Source organism: Balaenoptera borealis, assembly GCF_965194805.1.
Source record: "Balaenoptera borealis genome assembly, chromosome: 6".
In the NCBI taxonomy this organism is placed as follows: Eukaryota; Metazoa; Chordata; class Mammalia; order Artiodactyla; family Balaenopteridae; genus Balaenoptera; species Balaenoptera borealis.
Genome location: NC_138863.1, coordinates 7,536,534 through 7,548,728, shown reverse-complemented (window position 1 = coordinate 7,548,728; position 12,195 = coordinate 7,536,534).

The following is a 12,195-nucleotide window of genomic DNA, read 5'->3' as shown; positions in this document are numbered from 1 at the left end:
ACTAGTATCACCACTTTATAGAGGCAGCAACTGAAGCCCTGAGAGGTGAAGTGATTTTCACAAAGTCACACAGCTGGTGAGTGTCCAAGCTGGAATACTAGGTTAACACTCTGACCCAGGCCTTACTGTGTGTTTTTGGAAAAGTTGTATAACCTCTCTGGGCCTCTGTAAAAGAAGGGGGATGAAGTCCATTTTCCATGGAGAAGCAGTCCAGACTTCAGGGCCCACATTGCAGGGGATGGGTGGGCTCTGGCCTGCCCTATCCTCATCCCCGTGGGCATGAGGGGTCCCTGATTAGCACCTATGGCACCCAGTGAAATGGGGTGGGCCTGGGTCCCTGATGTCAGCCGTCCAAATGCAGCTGTTCTGGCTTCTGCAACCCAAGGACAGGATGTTGCCAGGCAGAGGCTGGGGGCTTATGGTTACCAGGGGACCCCTGACAGAGCCACCGGAACCCCAGGATTAAGGGCCAGGAAATCACTCCTCCCAAGCCGGCTGGGCCCCTGGGAGAACTGAACAGGGGCTTTCAGACCTTTGCCCAGGGGTGGGCATGTGTGTTTGGGGGATGCCTTTCCTACCTTGAGGCTCTGGCTCTCCTGTCTCGGCTGGGCAGGCTACAGCGCTGGAGGGGGAGGGGACCACGGAGGTGGCAGTGGCCCCCGCCTGCCCCCCCCCCATGAGAAAGACTGTCAGCCAGTCCCAGCGCAGTCGGCCTCCTCCCGCCGCCCGCCGCCCGCCCCACCCGCGTGCTTGAGCCGCCTCAGTAATGGGGCTTAATCATAACATGCATTAGCTAGGGCCTGCTGCCTGCAATTACCGCTTCAATCAGCCACCCACCACCTCCCCCCAGCCTCAGGCCACCTGTGGGGACACCCCGCCCCGCCCTCTCTGGCCCCCTCCCCAAATGCGGCACAGGTGCCCCAGGCTCTGCAGATGGACAGAGAAGTGACCCCTGGCAAGGGGGGCAGGGGACGGGGGCGGCCAGCGGCCAGAGGACGGAGAGCTACAGCTCAGGGTCACAGGCAATTATTTTAAAAGCCTGTTGGAAACCGCGCTGTTTCCCAGCGTGGCGGGCTCATCCTAGGGGTTGCACTGCCCCAGGTTGCTGACACGCTTGCATGCACACACGGGTGTTCACACGTGCTAGCCATGCACACACACAGGGACGGGAGTGTACCAGGGCACACGCAGTGGATGCATAGCCCTGGGGGGCCCACACGGACCCCAGAGAGGTGGGTACCGGCTGCCTGCAGGGTATGGAGGCACAGGGAGGCCCCACCTGAGCGCCCCTTTGCACCCCTGCCCCGCCCCCAGCACAGACCCCCTCCCGTCCTTTGGCTTCCCCACCCCACCCCTGGGGCACAGGGGGTCTGAGCTGAATTGGAGGACTTCCTGTTCCATCCAGCCTCAGAGCTTGGGGGGGCTGGAGAAAAAGGGGTGAAGGCGAACCTGGCAGGGGGACGGCGTGGGGGAGGGACTGCTGTTGTGCTGTGATTCTCTCTAATTGCTGTTTTGCTGAGAGGTAATTAAAATCCCTTTTTATTTCACACGTCAGAGCCCTCACCAGCCTGTGGAGAGGGCACAGGGGGAGGCTGGGAGATGGGGGCAACTGAGGGCCAGCCGCCTGGCACGGGGAAGCGACAGGGAGGTAGGGCGTCTGAGCCCAGACTGCCAGCCCGGTCCGCCTGTCACGAGGCCCAGCAGCAGGAGTTCCCAGCCTGGCCCCTGGCCCAGCCCATGAGCACACAGGGTCTGACCCTGGCCAGGATCTGTGCAGCCCATCAGAGACAACAAAAGCCATATCTGCCAAGTGCCTCCTAGATGCCAGGCACTTTGCTGAGCTCCTAATTCATAGGATTATTACAAAAATAGCTATTACCAAGTAGATACCATTATTTTTCCATGTGTCAGGACAGTGACAAAGCTGAGACTCAGGGATTAAGAAACAGCCAGGACCCACTGGCTTGTCAGTGGTGGAACGGGATTGGAGGTGGCCTGATGACAAACTCAGAAGCACTATGTCAACCTGACCCTCCAAGCCACCTAACTGTCCACTCCTGCAGAGCCTGCCAGAGTTCCGCAGCCCTACCCTGACCCTCCTCAGAGTCTAGAGGGAAGGGCCGCAGCCTTAAGACCCCTGCCCAAGGCCCATGCACAGTGCTACGCCTGCCACTCTGGACACCATGGTCACCTGCTGACAGGTCCCTTGAGGCAGGAGAGGCATGGCTTGCCCTGTCCATCGGGACCTGTGGACACTCCCCAGAGGCCTAGATGGGGCCAAGAGGCTATGGCCAGATCAGAGCCCAGACTAATGCCCGGTCAGTGTCAGGCTGGAAAGAAGCAAGGCCCCTGCCTTCTCCTAGGCTGGCTAGGGGTGGTGGGCTAAGAGCAGCTGGGCCTTGCTGGGTGGGGCAGGTGAAAGGTCACTGATCAGCACCTGTTTCATACCTCCTTTCTCTCTGCTTGTTCTCTCCCTTCCTGTGGGCCAGGAATTGCATCACCCCATCCTTTTCATCATCCCCATCTCTGCTACCATCAGCACCACTATCACCATCTGCTATCATCGCCATCAGCATCATCACCATTACCTTCTCTATCATCATCACCATTTTCTCCAAATTCATCATCATCATCATCATCATCATCATCATATCATCATCACCGTCATATTCATTTTCACCAAAATCATCATCATCACTGTGATCATCACCACCACAACTACCATCATCGTCACCATCACCTTCTCTATTGCCACCATTTTTGCCAAGTTCACCATCAATATCTCCACCCACCATCATCACCATCACCACCGTCATCATTAAAATTATGACCATCATCACCATCACTTTCTCAATTATCATCATCATCATCATTTCCATCAAAATCACCACCACCATCATTGCCATCAGGGCTCACACTGTACCAGTCACTGTTCTAATAAAGGGCCTTTGTTCGTATTGAATTCTCATAATACTCAAGAAGTAGATGCCAGTATTATCCTCCCATTTTACAGTTAGGGAAACCAAGGTGTACAGTGAAGGAGCTTGCTCAAAGTCACAGAGCCAGAAAGTAGCAGAGGAAGGACTTGAATCGAAACTGCCTGACACTAGAGCCCAAAGTCATAGCCAATATACATCACCACCTCTCAGTCGAGAAGCCTAGGGAATCAAGCCAGAGGACGAGGGGAAAAGACAGTGGGGAGAGAGACACTTGGTCTTAGCGATCAGAGGCATCCCCTCCTCCTGGCCCAGCTTCCTGAGGACCCAGCAGCAGCCAGCCACCTCGTTGCTTTGCTGGGCCTTGGCAGTCCTACCCGAAGCCTCCCTCTGGCTGAACTTTGCCAGGGATGGAGGTAGGAAAATGGTCAAAAGGAGCCATATGACTTGAGAGGCTGGATTCTAGTTTTGTCTCCAGCCAGACAGAGGCCAGAGTGCCCCATCTCCCTCAGCATCCCCTCATTTTCTGGGCCACAACTCTGGGGGCTCATTCACCTCTTGTGCACGGTGGCCAAGTTGGGGATGAACAGTCAGGCCTGGGTAGGGGGGCAGGGAGGTGGCTGCCCAGGGGGGCAGGGCATGCAGCAGCTCAGCAGGATCCTTGGTGATATCTCGGGACACAGGACTAGATTGTAGCCAGAAAAGAAGGCTCTTCCCAAGGCTGCCAGCCTTTCTCTCTTCAGCCCAGGGCATTTGCCTTGTTGTATTGGTCATTCAGGGGGGCCAAAAGGCCCATCATATCCTCAGGGGACAGCCCGGTACCTGCCTCCTTGCCTGAGGTCTGACGGGAGTAGGAGATGGGGGCTGGGGACTGCAGAGGAAGGACCCCCTAGCAGCTCCCTCGGCCTCTCAAGGGCAGGCATGGTGACCCTGTGCCCATATAGCTCGGTTCACTGGCATCTGTGTGTAAGCAGAGCAGGGAAGCAAGAGAGGAAGGGAAGAGGCAAGGATCGCCGAGCAGCGCAGAGGTCGCCAGCGTCTCCCGGGGTCTGCAGGAGTGAGGGAGCTGCGTGCAGCAGCCGGGCCCCAGAGCAGGGAATGGTCTTATCCATTATCTGTTCCCAGCGCACAGTGCTGGCACTAGGAGGTACTTAATATTTATAGAATATGAAAGAATGAATGAAAACAATTTCAGGATTAAAACTGTCCTTGAATAGGACACGACACCCGGTGAGGTAGCTTTCCATCACTGGAGAAAAAGGATTAAAAATCTCAGGCTCTGGAGTCAGGTGAATATGGATTAAATCCCAGCACCACCATTTCCTAGCTGTGAACAGATCACTTGGCCTCTTTAAGCCTCAGTTTCCTCATTCAAACATGGGGACAATAATGTCCATCTGAGATAATGCACAGGTGGGCACTCTCATGTAAGCACCTCCTGGAGGGAAGGCTGGGGCCAGCCAGTAGCCCTCAGCCTCTCTCCCCCATCCCCGTCCAGGCACCCAGGACCTCCTCCCACACCTCATTCTCTCCACTGAGGAGCATCTGGGCATGGCTGATCCCAGCAAGGTGAACTGCCTGGTCGGCTGACCCAGTGCAGTGAGAAATCCCCATGGGGCAGGGCCAGGAGGCAGGACAGAGGGCAGAGACTTCAGGAGCCAGGCTCCTGGGGCATTTGGGGGTCGCTGGGACACCTGGGAAGGGGACTCCATGGAGACCAGTGGAATCTGGGACCAGTGGGTGAGTTCTCTCCCTGACACCCACTGAGGTACCTTGCTTAAGTCCTTCCTGTCTCCGAGCCTCAGTTTCCTCATCTGTAACATGGGAATAATTACAAGGGCAAAGCCTCAGGGCTGTTGCTGGGTTTATAGGAAGTGATGCTATGAAAGCCCCCAGCAGCATGTCTGGCATACAGTGGGGCCCCAATCACACACACACACGCACACACACACACACACCCTGGCAGCTGCCCATTCCCTGGGCCGTGATGGCTCCCCCAGGAGACCCAGAGCCCCATCACATCCCCACACCCCCTCACCCCGCCCCGCTCATCTGTGGCTGCGATGCACACCGCTCTCCCCTTCTGTCAATGTTCTCTGCCAGCAAATGGGCCAATTTTTTAGCATTACAGAGATTTGGCCAATTTGGCTGCCCTGACAGAAAGGCACAGTGAACCATTGCCTGGGGGCGGGGTGGGGTGTGGAAGTAAGGGTGAGAGAGGAGGAGAAGGATGAGAAGGAGAAGGGGGTTGGAGGGCTGCACCACCTCTCAGGCTGCTCCCAGCCAGGCCCCTCTAAGTCCCGGGCCAGGGGGGTGGAGCCAGTGGGGAGATTACAGAGATAATGAGCCCCACTTATGCACCTCCTTCCCCGTGCACAGGCCCTGTGCTGGGCACTTTGCTTATATTTTCTCTTCTAATTCTCCAATAACCCTCTGAGGCCAGTTCTATTATTTGCTCCATCTTCCCCGGCGTGGAACTCGGGCACCAGAGGCTCAGAGCTGGCCCACAGTCACACAGCCAGGAAGTGATGGAGCTGGAATGTGAGCTGAGACTGCAAGCAGGCCTTTTAACCATTCCTGAGCTCAGCTTCTAACTAAAGGCTGAGAATTAGGGCAGGACTCCCTCTACCCATCCCCCCACCCACCCACCCCCACCTATCCAACCCCCCATGCACACACACAGACACACAGACACACAGACACACAGACACACACACACACACACAATCTCCAAGAGCCTCAGCCTCTCCAGGCTGCTGGGGATCACTATCAGGTACACATGGATCTCCATGTTCTTCCCTTCCTGGCTGAGGGTGCCTCAGCTTGAAGTTCCCAGACCCAGCATCTCTGCAGCGAGAGCCCTGAACACCACAACTGCCAGGCATCAGCAGGGGTCCCAGCCCAGAGGTGGGCTCTCCCCTCCTGCCCAGGCTGTGGGCTGGGGCCCCCATGCCAGCTGTGGCTTTTGGAGCATGTCATGGTGTCAGTGCCAGGCTGGAAGCGGGTATCAGCTGTACCCTCCACCACACACTCTGGGCCCTTCTGGGAGCAAGGAGGCAGATCTGCCAGGGAGGATGGGAGAGGAGGGAAGGAGAGGGAGGGAAGGAGAGGAGAGGGGACTGCCTCTCGGCTGGGGGAGGGGTTTGCAGGGCTCTGTGCATTAAGCGTTCAGAGAGCACAATATTTCATTGCCGGCAATCGCAGCCAAGACATCAACTACTTGGGGAGAGCAGCCTTAAAAGCCTTTTGATTTTATTTCTTCCACTTCATTTTTTTTTCTCTTTTCCTTGCTGGTGTCCTTGACAAGGCCTCCCTTCCCCCTCTGCCGCCCCTTCCTCAATGCCCCCCTCCCACAAGAGGCCAGGGGCCCTGGGGCTGGGGGGCCTGCAGGACCTCCCAGCCAGACCTAGGGCCCTGTGTGTGTGTGTGTGTGCACATGTGAGTGGACATATGTGTGGATGTGTAGCTGGGAGATTGCTATGGTCCCCTGTGTCCCTTTGTGTGCACCTGGGCACCACTGTGTGCATGTCTGGAAGTATGCGCCTGTGGGCATACACCTGTGTGCGCAGGTGTGTGCATGCACACGCGTTGGCTTCACTGTGCACGCACCCCCCAGAAAGGTCCACCAAGGTAAGAGACACGGGAGCAAGGCTGGGGAGGTAACAAATTCAGAGAGCAAAAAGGGGTAGGGGGGCTTCCCTGGTGGCGCAGTGGTTGAGAGTCTGCCTGCTAATGCAGGGGACACGGGTTCGAGCCCTGGTCTGGGAGGATCCCACATGCCGCGGAGCAACTGGGCCCGTGAGCCACAATTACTGAGCCTGCGCGTCTGGAGCCTGTGCTCTGCAACGGGAGAGGCCGCGATAGTGAGAGGCCCGCGCACCGCGATGAGGAGTGGCCTCCGCTTGCCGCAGCTAGAGAAAGCCCTCGCACAGAAACGAAGACCCAACACAGCCATAAATAAATTAATTAATTAAAAAAAAAAAAAAAGGGGTAGGGAGGGGAGGAGAGGAGAGGGAGGTCGCACCCTTAGGAGTCGGCCTGGTCGGACCAAACCGTGGCCCCAGCAGAGAACTCCGAGGGCCAGGGCGTCCCATGGAGACACAGGTGTGCACACGCGCACACGGGCGGACACGTATATAGGCAAGCACGCACTCACTGCAGAGACCCAGGCGGGCCCACTTGCTGAGGGACTCCTGGCGGGGCGCCCCTGACGTCAGCTGCCGGGCCGTGACGTCACCACCCCGCCCCCGCCCGCGGGGAGCTCCTTCTCCTCCTAATAGCAGGCGACGCGGAATTGCACATCTGTCTTGTCGGGAATTAGTTAATTGAATCAGGCAGCCCGAGCTGCCGCAGCGACCTCGGCCTTGGCCCGGGAGGGGGGCTGGGCGGGCGCATGGGGGATGCTCAGCCTGGAGGGCGGCGTGGGGTGGGGGATGCTCACCCAGACAGGGGCGGGGAGACCGAGCTCTCTCGGGAGTATTGGTCATGTCCCGCTCAGCCCCCCACCCCCTCCCAATCCATCCAGGGCAGAGAACGGGGGCCTGGCGCCTGCCGGGGGAACTGAGGGGCTGGCTGGGGACCGCACCTCTGCGGACACCGCCCAGGAGCTCTCGCCTGCCCCAGGGCACTCGGGCCGCCGGCTCCACCCGCCCCTTGGGCTTGACCCTTCTACCCTCGCCTCAGCCCAGCGGTGCCGAGAAACGCTGCTAATTCCCGAGCCCGCCAGCGCGGCGGCACCCCCCACCCCCGGTTCCCCCGGGAACTTCGGGATGAGGAACCGCCGCCAGGCAATTTGTCGGAACTGTTTAAGCGCCTTGGAGATTTCCTTGTCCCGTCTCCTGGCCCTGGGTCCCTCATCTCGGGCGCTCCCGGGCCTGTCCCGGATCCCCTTCCCTCCCTCCCTCTCCCCGCACCTCCGTCCTTAGGTGACCCCTCCCTCCCCCACTCTTTCCTTCCTAACTCACAAGAGACAGCACCCGAAAGACGTCAGGGAGGGAGGCTCTCGGAGAGATCCGGGTTCCAGTCTCAGCTGTGTCTCTTGTGAGCTTCCAGACCTTGGCATGTAATTTAACCTCTCTGAGCCCCAGTTTCCACATTTGACACTAGGATAAATAAAAAGAGCCTGTCTTTAAAAAAAAAAAAAAAAAAGAGCCTGTCTTATTGGGTAAAATTAAATAATATATGTAAAGGGCTTACCACTTATCCGATTCTGGTAGCCTATAAGTTGTAGTTTGAAGAGGGAGGCAGAACTGTCATGGGGGTGTGGTTTCTCTAGAAGGGTCCCTGGGCAATTGATGAAAAAAAGCATCACATTTTGGACTGTGGTAATCTGAAGGGCCAGAGAGTCTGGGGGCGGGGGGGCTGCCACCCACACCAGACTCTCACCTGGAACCCAGGCTCTACCTCCCTCTACTCCTACCCAGGCCCAGCAGTGCCCCACTGGCCCTCTCTCATTCATTCCACACCTTTGCCTAGCTTCACAGCTTCACAGATTGTCAACCTAATCATAAATGCTTAATCCTTGAACAATATCATCCCATTTCACAAATGAGAAAGCAGAGGTTCAGAGAGGTTAAGTGACTTGCCAAAGACCTCATAGCTATGACATGGCATAGCTGGGATTTGAACCCAACTTCTTTGGCCTCAAATGACAACCACTCTCCACTGCTCTGCCTCCCACTCTGAGGACCACTCAGTTGCTAGGAGACAGCAAGCCAGTGGTTACTATGGGAACCAGGCTGATGTGGAAAGTGGAAAGAGTTTGTGTCCAGGCAGCAGCAAGAAGGCTCCAGGTGGGCTCCGCAGCCCCTTCTCTGCCCCTCCCATGGAAGCAGCTCTTGGCTTTCAGCTTTGGGGCTTGAGTTCCAGGTAGCAGATGCTCAGTGAGAAGGCCAGAGACAGGTGCAATGATGATGGGTTACTCTGAACACTGCCCCTGCAAACCAAGAGCCCCGGTGGAGGATGTGGCCCCAAAGATGGGGCTGAGCGGCAGACAGCCCAAGCCAGGGAGCCTCACACTACTGCTTCCCCCAAATTGGCTGAGTGCAGAGCTGAGCCTGTCCCTGGGAAACAAGAGAAAGGGAGGGACCATGGTGGGGCACAGAGTTGTGCCAGAGGGCTCTAGATCTGGGCAAACACATCAATTTTCTCATCTGTAAGAGGGGAATGATACTAACCCCGCTCCACAGATATTTTTTTCTTGCCTTTATTTCAGTGAAATTATTGTTATTATAATCAAGATTTTTACATAATACTTATTCTATTCATGACAATGCCAGGTTAGATATCCCTCTTGAGTCATTGTAGTATTAATAGATTTTTTTTTACATATACAAGTATCTATTCTTTTTCAGATGCTTTTCCCATTTAGGTTATTACAGAATATTGAGCAGAGTTCCCTGTGCTATACAGTAGGTCCTTGTTGGTTTCTACAGATACTGTGTTGAGAAAATTAACAAAAATACATGGGGACTTTCCTAGCAGTCCATTGGTTAAGACTCAGCTTCCACTGCAGGAGGCACAGGTTTGATCCCTGGTTGGGGAACTAAGATACTGCATGCCGTATGGCGCGGCCAAAAACAAACAAAAAAATTAACAAAAATACAAAGCACCATAACTGACACATAGACTTCACTAGCTGTGTGACCTTGAGCAAGTCACTTAGCCTCTCTGAGCCTTTGCAAATGAAGATAATAATAGTACCTGCCTCATAGGGTTGTTGTAAGGATTAAATGAGTGAATACAGTTAAGGGCTTCGAACAGGCCTGGCAGGCTTTAAGGGCTATATATAGTGTTGGCTGTTCTATTTTTATAATAAATGCTCAATAGCTCTGAGAGGTCCTGGTCACTCTGAAGCCAGCTCCTTTTCTCTCTTGTCCTCTCAGGAGAAAATCTCCCGCTACCCCTCACCCCTTGCCGGGTGAGGAAGAGCAGAACCAAGAAACAAGACTCTCTGAGGCCTCAGATCTCCCCTACTCCAAGTTCAGGGGCCCAGAGCCTGGGAGGCTGGGGCGGGAGGGAGGGAGGAGGTGGCACTGGCAGCTAAATTTGTTCACCCAGCCTGTCGGTCCCTTAATCTGATCCCAGAGGAAAAACGCAGAGGCTTCACTCTGGATGACAAATGAGGAGGGGAGAGGCCTGCCCTGCCTGGACTCTGGGTGAGTAATGGCTTTGCATTAAGATATTAGGCCTGGACAAGACATGCGCTCCCGCTCCACCCCCAACAAGGCCGGGAAGAGAGCTTGGGGGAGAGAAGGGGGCTTCCTGAAGACCAAGCCCTGGGAAGGTGGGGGACGCTGGGGGCTTTAAGAGAGGGCTTGGGAAGGGCTGGGCGGGGGTGGGGGGTGGCAGAGACAGACAGGCCCCAGAGATATCCAGAAACAGAGACACAGCAGCGGGAGAAGAAACAGCCCTGAGAAGAAACAGAGAAGAAACAGAGAGAGAGAGGGTGACAGAGACAGACAAGGACTTGGGGGAGGCTGCAAAGAGGGGAGATGCCTGTACTCACACAGGGCAAGGATGCCTTAGTTAGGGCCACGGTCAAACTGGGCGGGTCGGCCACCAAGGGGGAGTCAGCCTCCAGGGAGGGCCCGGCTGGGGGCGTGGTGTCAAGACTGGCCTTGGTCTTTGATGTCTTTCTACTTGATGCTGAGCCTCCTGGGCTGGGAGGGCACCAGTCACCACCCAGTCAGAACTGGCTTAGGCCAACTGGCAGGGCCTCCAGCCACATGGATAACCTGTTTCATGGAGGAGGGGGGCCAATACAGAGGGGAAGTTCCAGCTCCAAGTTCCTGCACTGCTTAAGGAGCCCCTCCCTCATCGAACCCCCAGTCCACCATAGCCTGGGTCCCATGAAGCAGCGTTTGCTGGGTTGAGGGGCCTCTAGAGGAGGAGAAGATGGGGCCGGGTCCAGAGTAGGACTTAGAGACAGTGTGGTTCAGAGACGAGGGGTCCAGAGAGAGCAAAACGGGTGGAGATAGACTCCAGACCGACCCTGGGGCAGCCTGCCCCTCTGTCATGATCTCAGAAGTGCGTTGAGTACTGGCCCAGACAGCAGACTTTGCCTGCCTGGGTTCAAATCCTAGCTCCACCCTTTCTGTTGTGTGACCCCCAGCAGGTTGTGTGACCTCGCTGTGCCTCACTCAGACCCCATCTGTAAAGTGGGGTGATTATTAGCCCCTACAGCATGAAGCTTCTGTGAGGAATCCCTGAGTCGGTACTTGCAGGGTGCCTAGAACGGGGTCTGGCACATCCTAATGGTTCAGTAAACTTCACAAATTGACGTTAATTGTAGTATTTCCCCCAGGCACCAGCCATACCCATGTAAGCAAGACGACACCTGGAGCAAGTCCCCACACCCCCTTTTATTCCTCAGAGGGGTTCGTGCCCAGACTTGGGAATCCTGGCTCACCTTGGTAAGCTGTTGGCCTCTCCATGCCTCAGTTTCCTCATCTGCAGTATGGGCGTACCTTTAGGCTTAGTGGAGCCAGTGCGTGTAATCACTTAATAAAGTCTGCAGTGGCCTGGTTCAGGTGCCCTCTGCTCGGAGGACCATCACAACCGGGTGTGCATGTGTGTGTGTGCGCGCACACACTAACTGGGAAGCAGGGAAGGTCTGGGAGCCTCCCAGAAGGGAGATGCTCAGACACAATGATAAGGTGAGGGGGAGCCCCAAATCCTAGGCCCAGGGCCCCATGGGTCAGGGAGTCGGGGTTGGGAGCCCAGCTGCCTCCACTTTCTATGCCCCCTCCCTCCAGCACAACCATCACCTGCGGCCCTGCCCTCTTGTCTCTCTCAGCCCCATACGTGCTGGCTGGTCCTACACTTTGCTCACGCGGGATTTCACAGGTGGGCAAATCTGCCCGGGGCTGTGGCTTAAGCAGGTAAAAGACGATTCAGAGAACAAAGTGCAGCTGTCTTGGGGAAAAGGGGAGAGAGGGGTAGGGTGGAAACACATGGCAAGGGCAGAAAACGCAGGAGGCTCACTCCCTGAACCTCAGAAGAACACAAGGCAGGCGGCTGTGCCCTTCTGCTGGGGAGGCCTGAGCGGGGACAGGGGTGGGGGTCGCCATGGGGGCGGTGCTTCTGAAACTGACACCCACAGGCCATCCTCTGCGGGGGGGTGACTGGGGTAGCCGCGGTCACTGAGGTCTTCCTCAACTGCCCCAAGATCTCCCCCTGAATTTCCCAGTTCGAATCCCTTGTCCCAGCTGTGAGACGCCTTGGTTTTACTTAGCCACCCCCCCATCCCTCCCTGGGG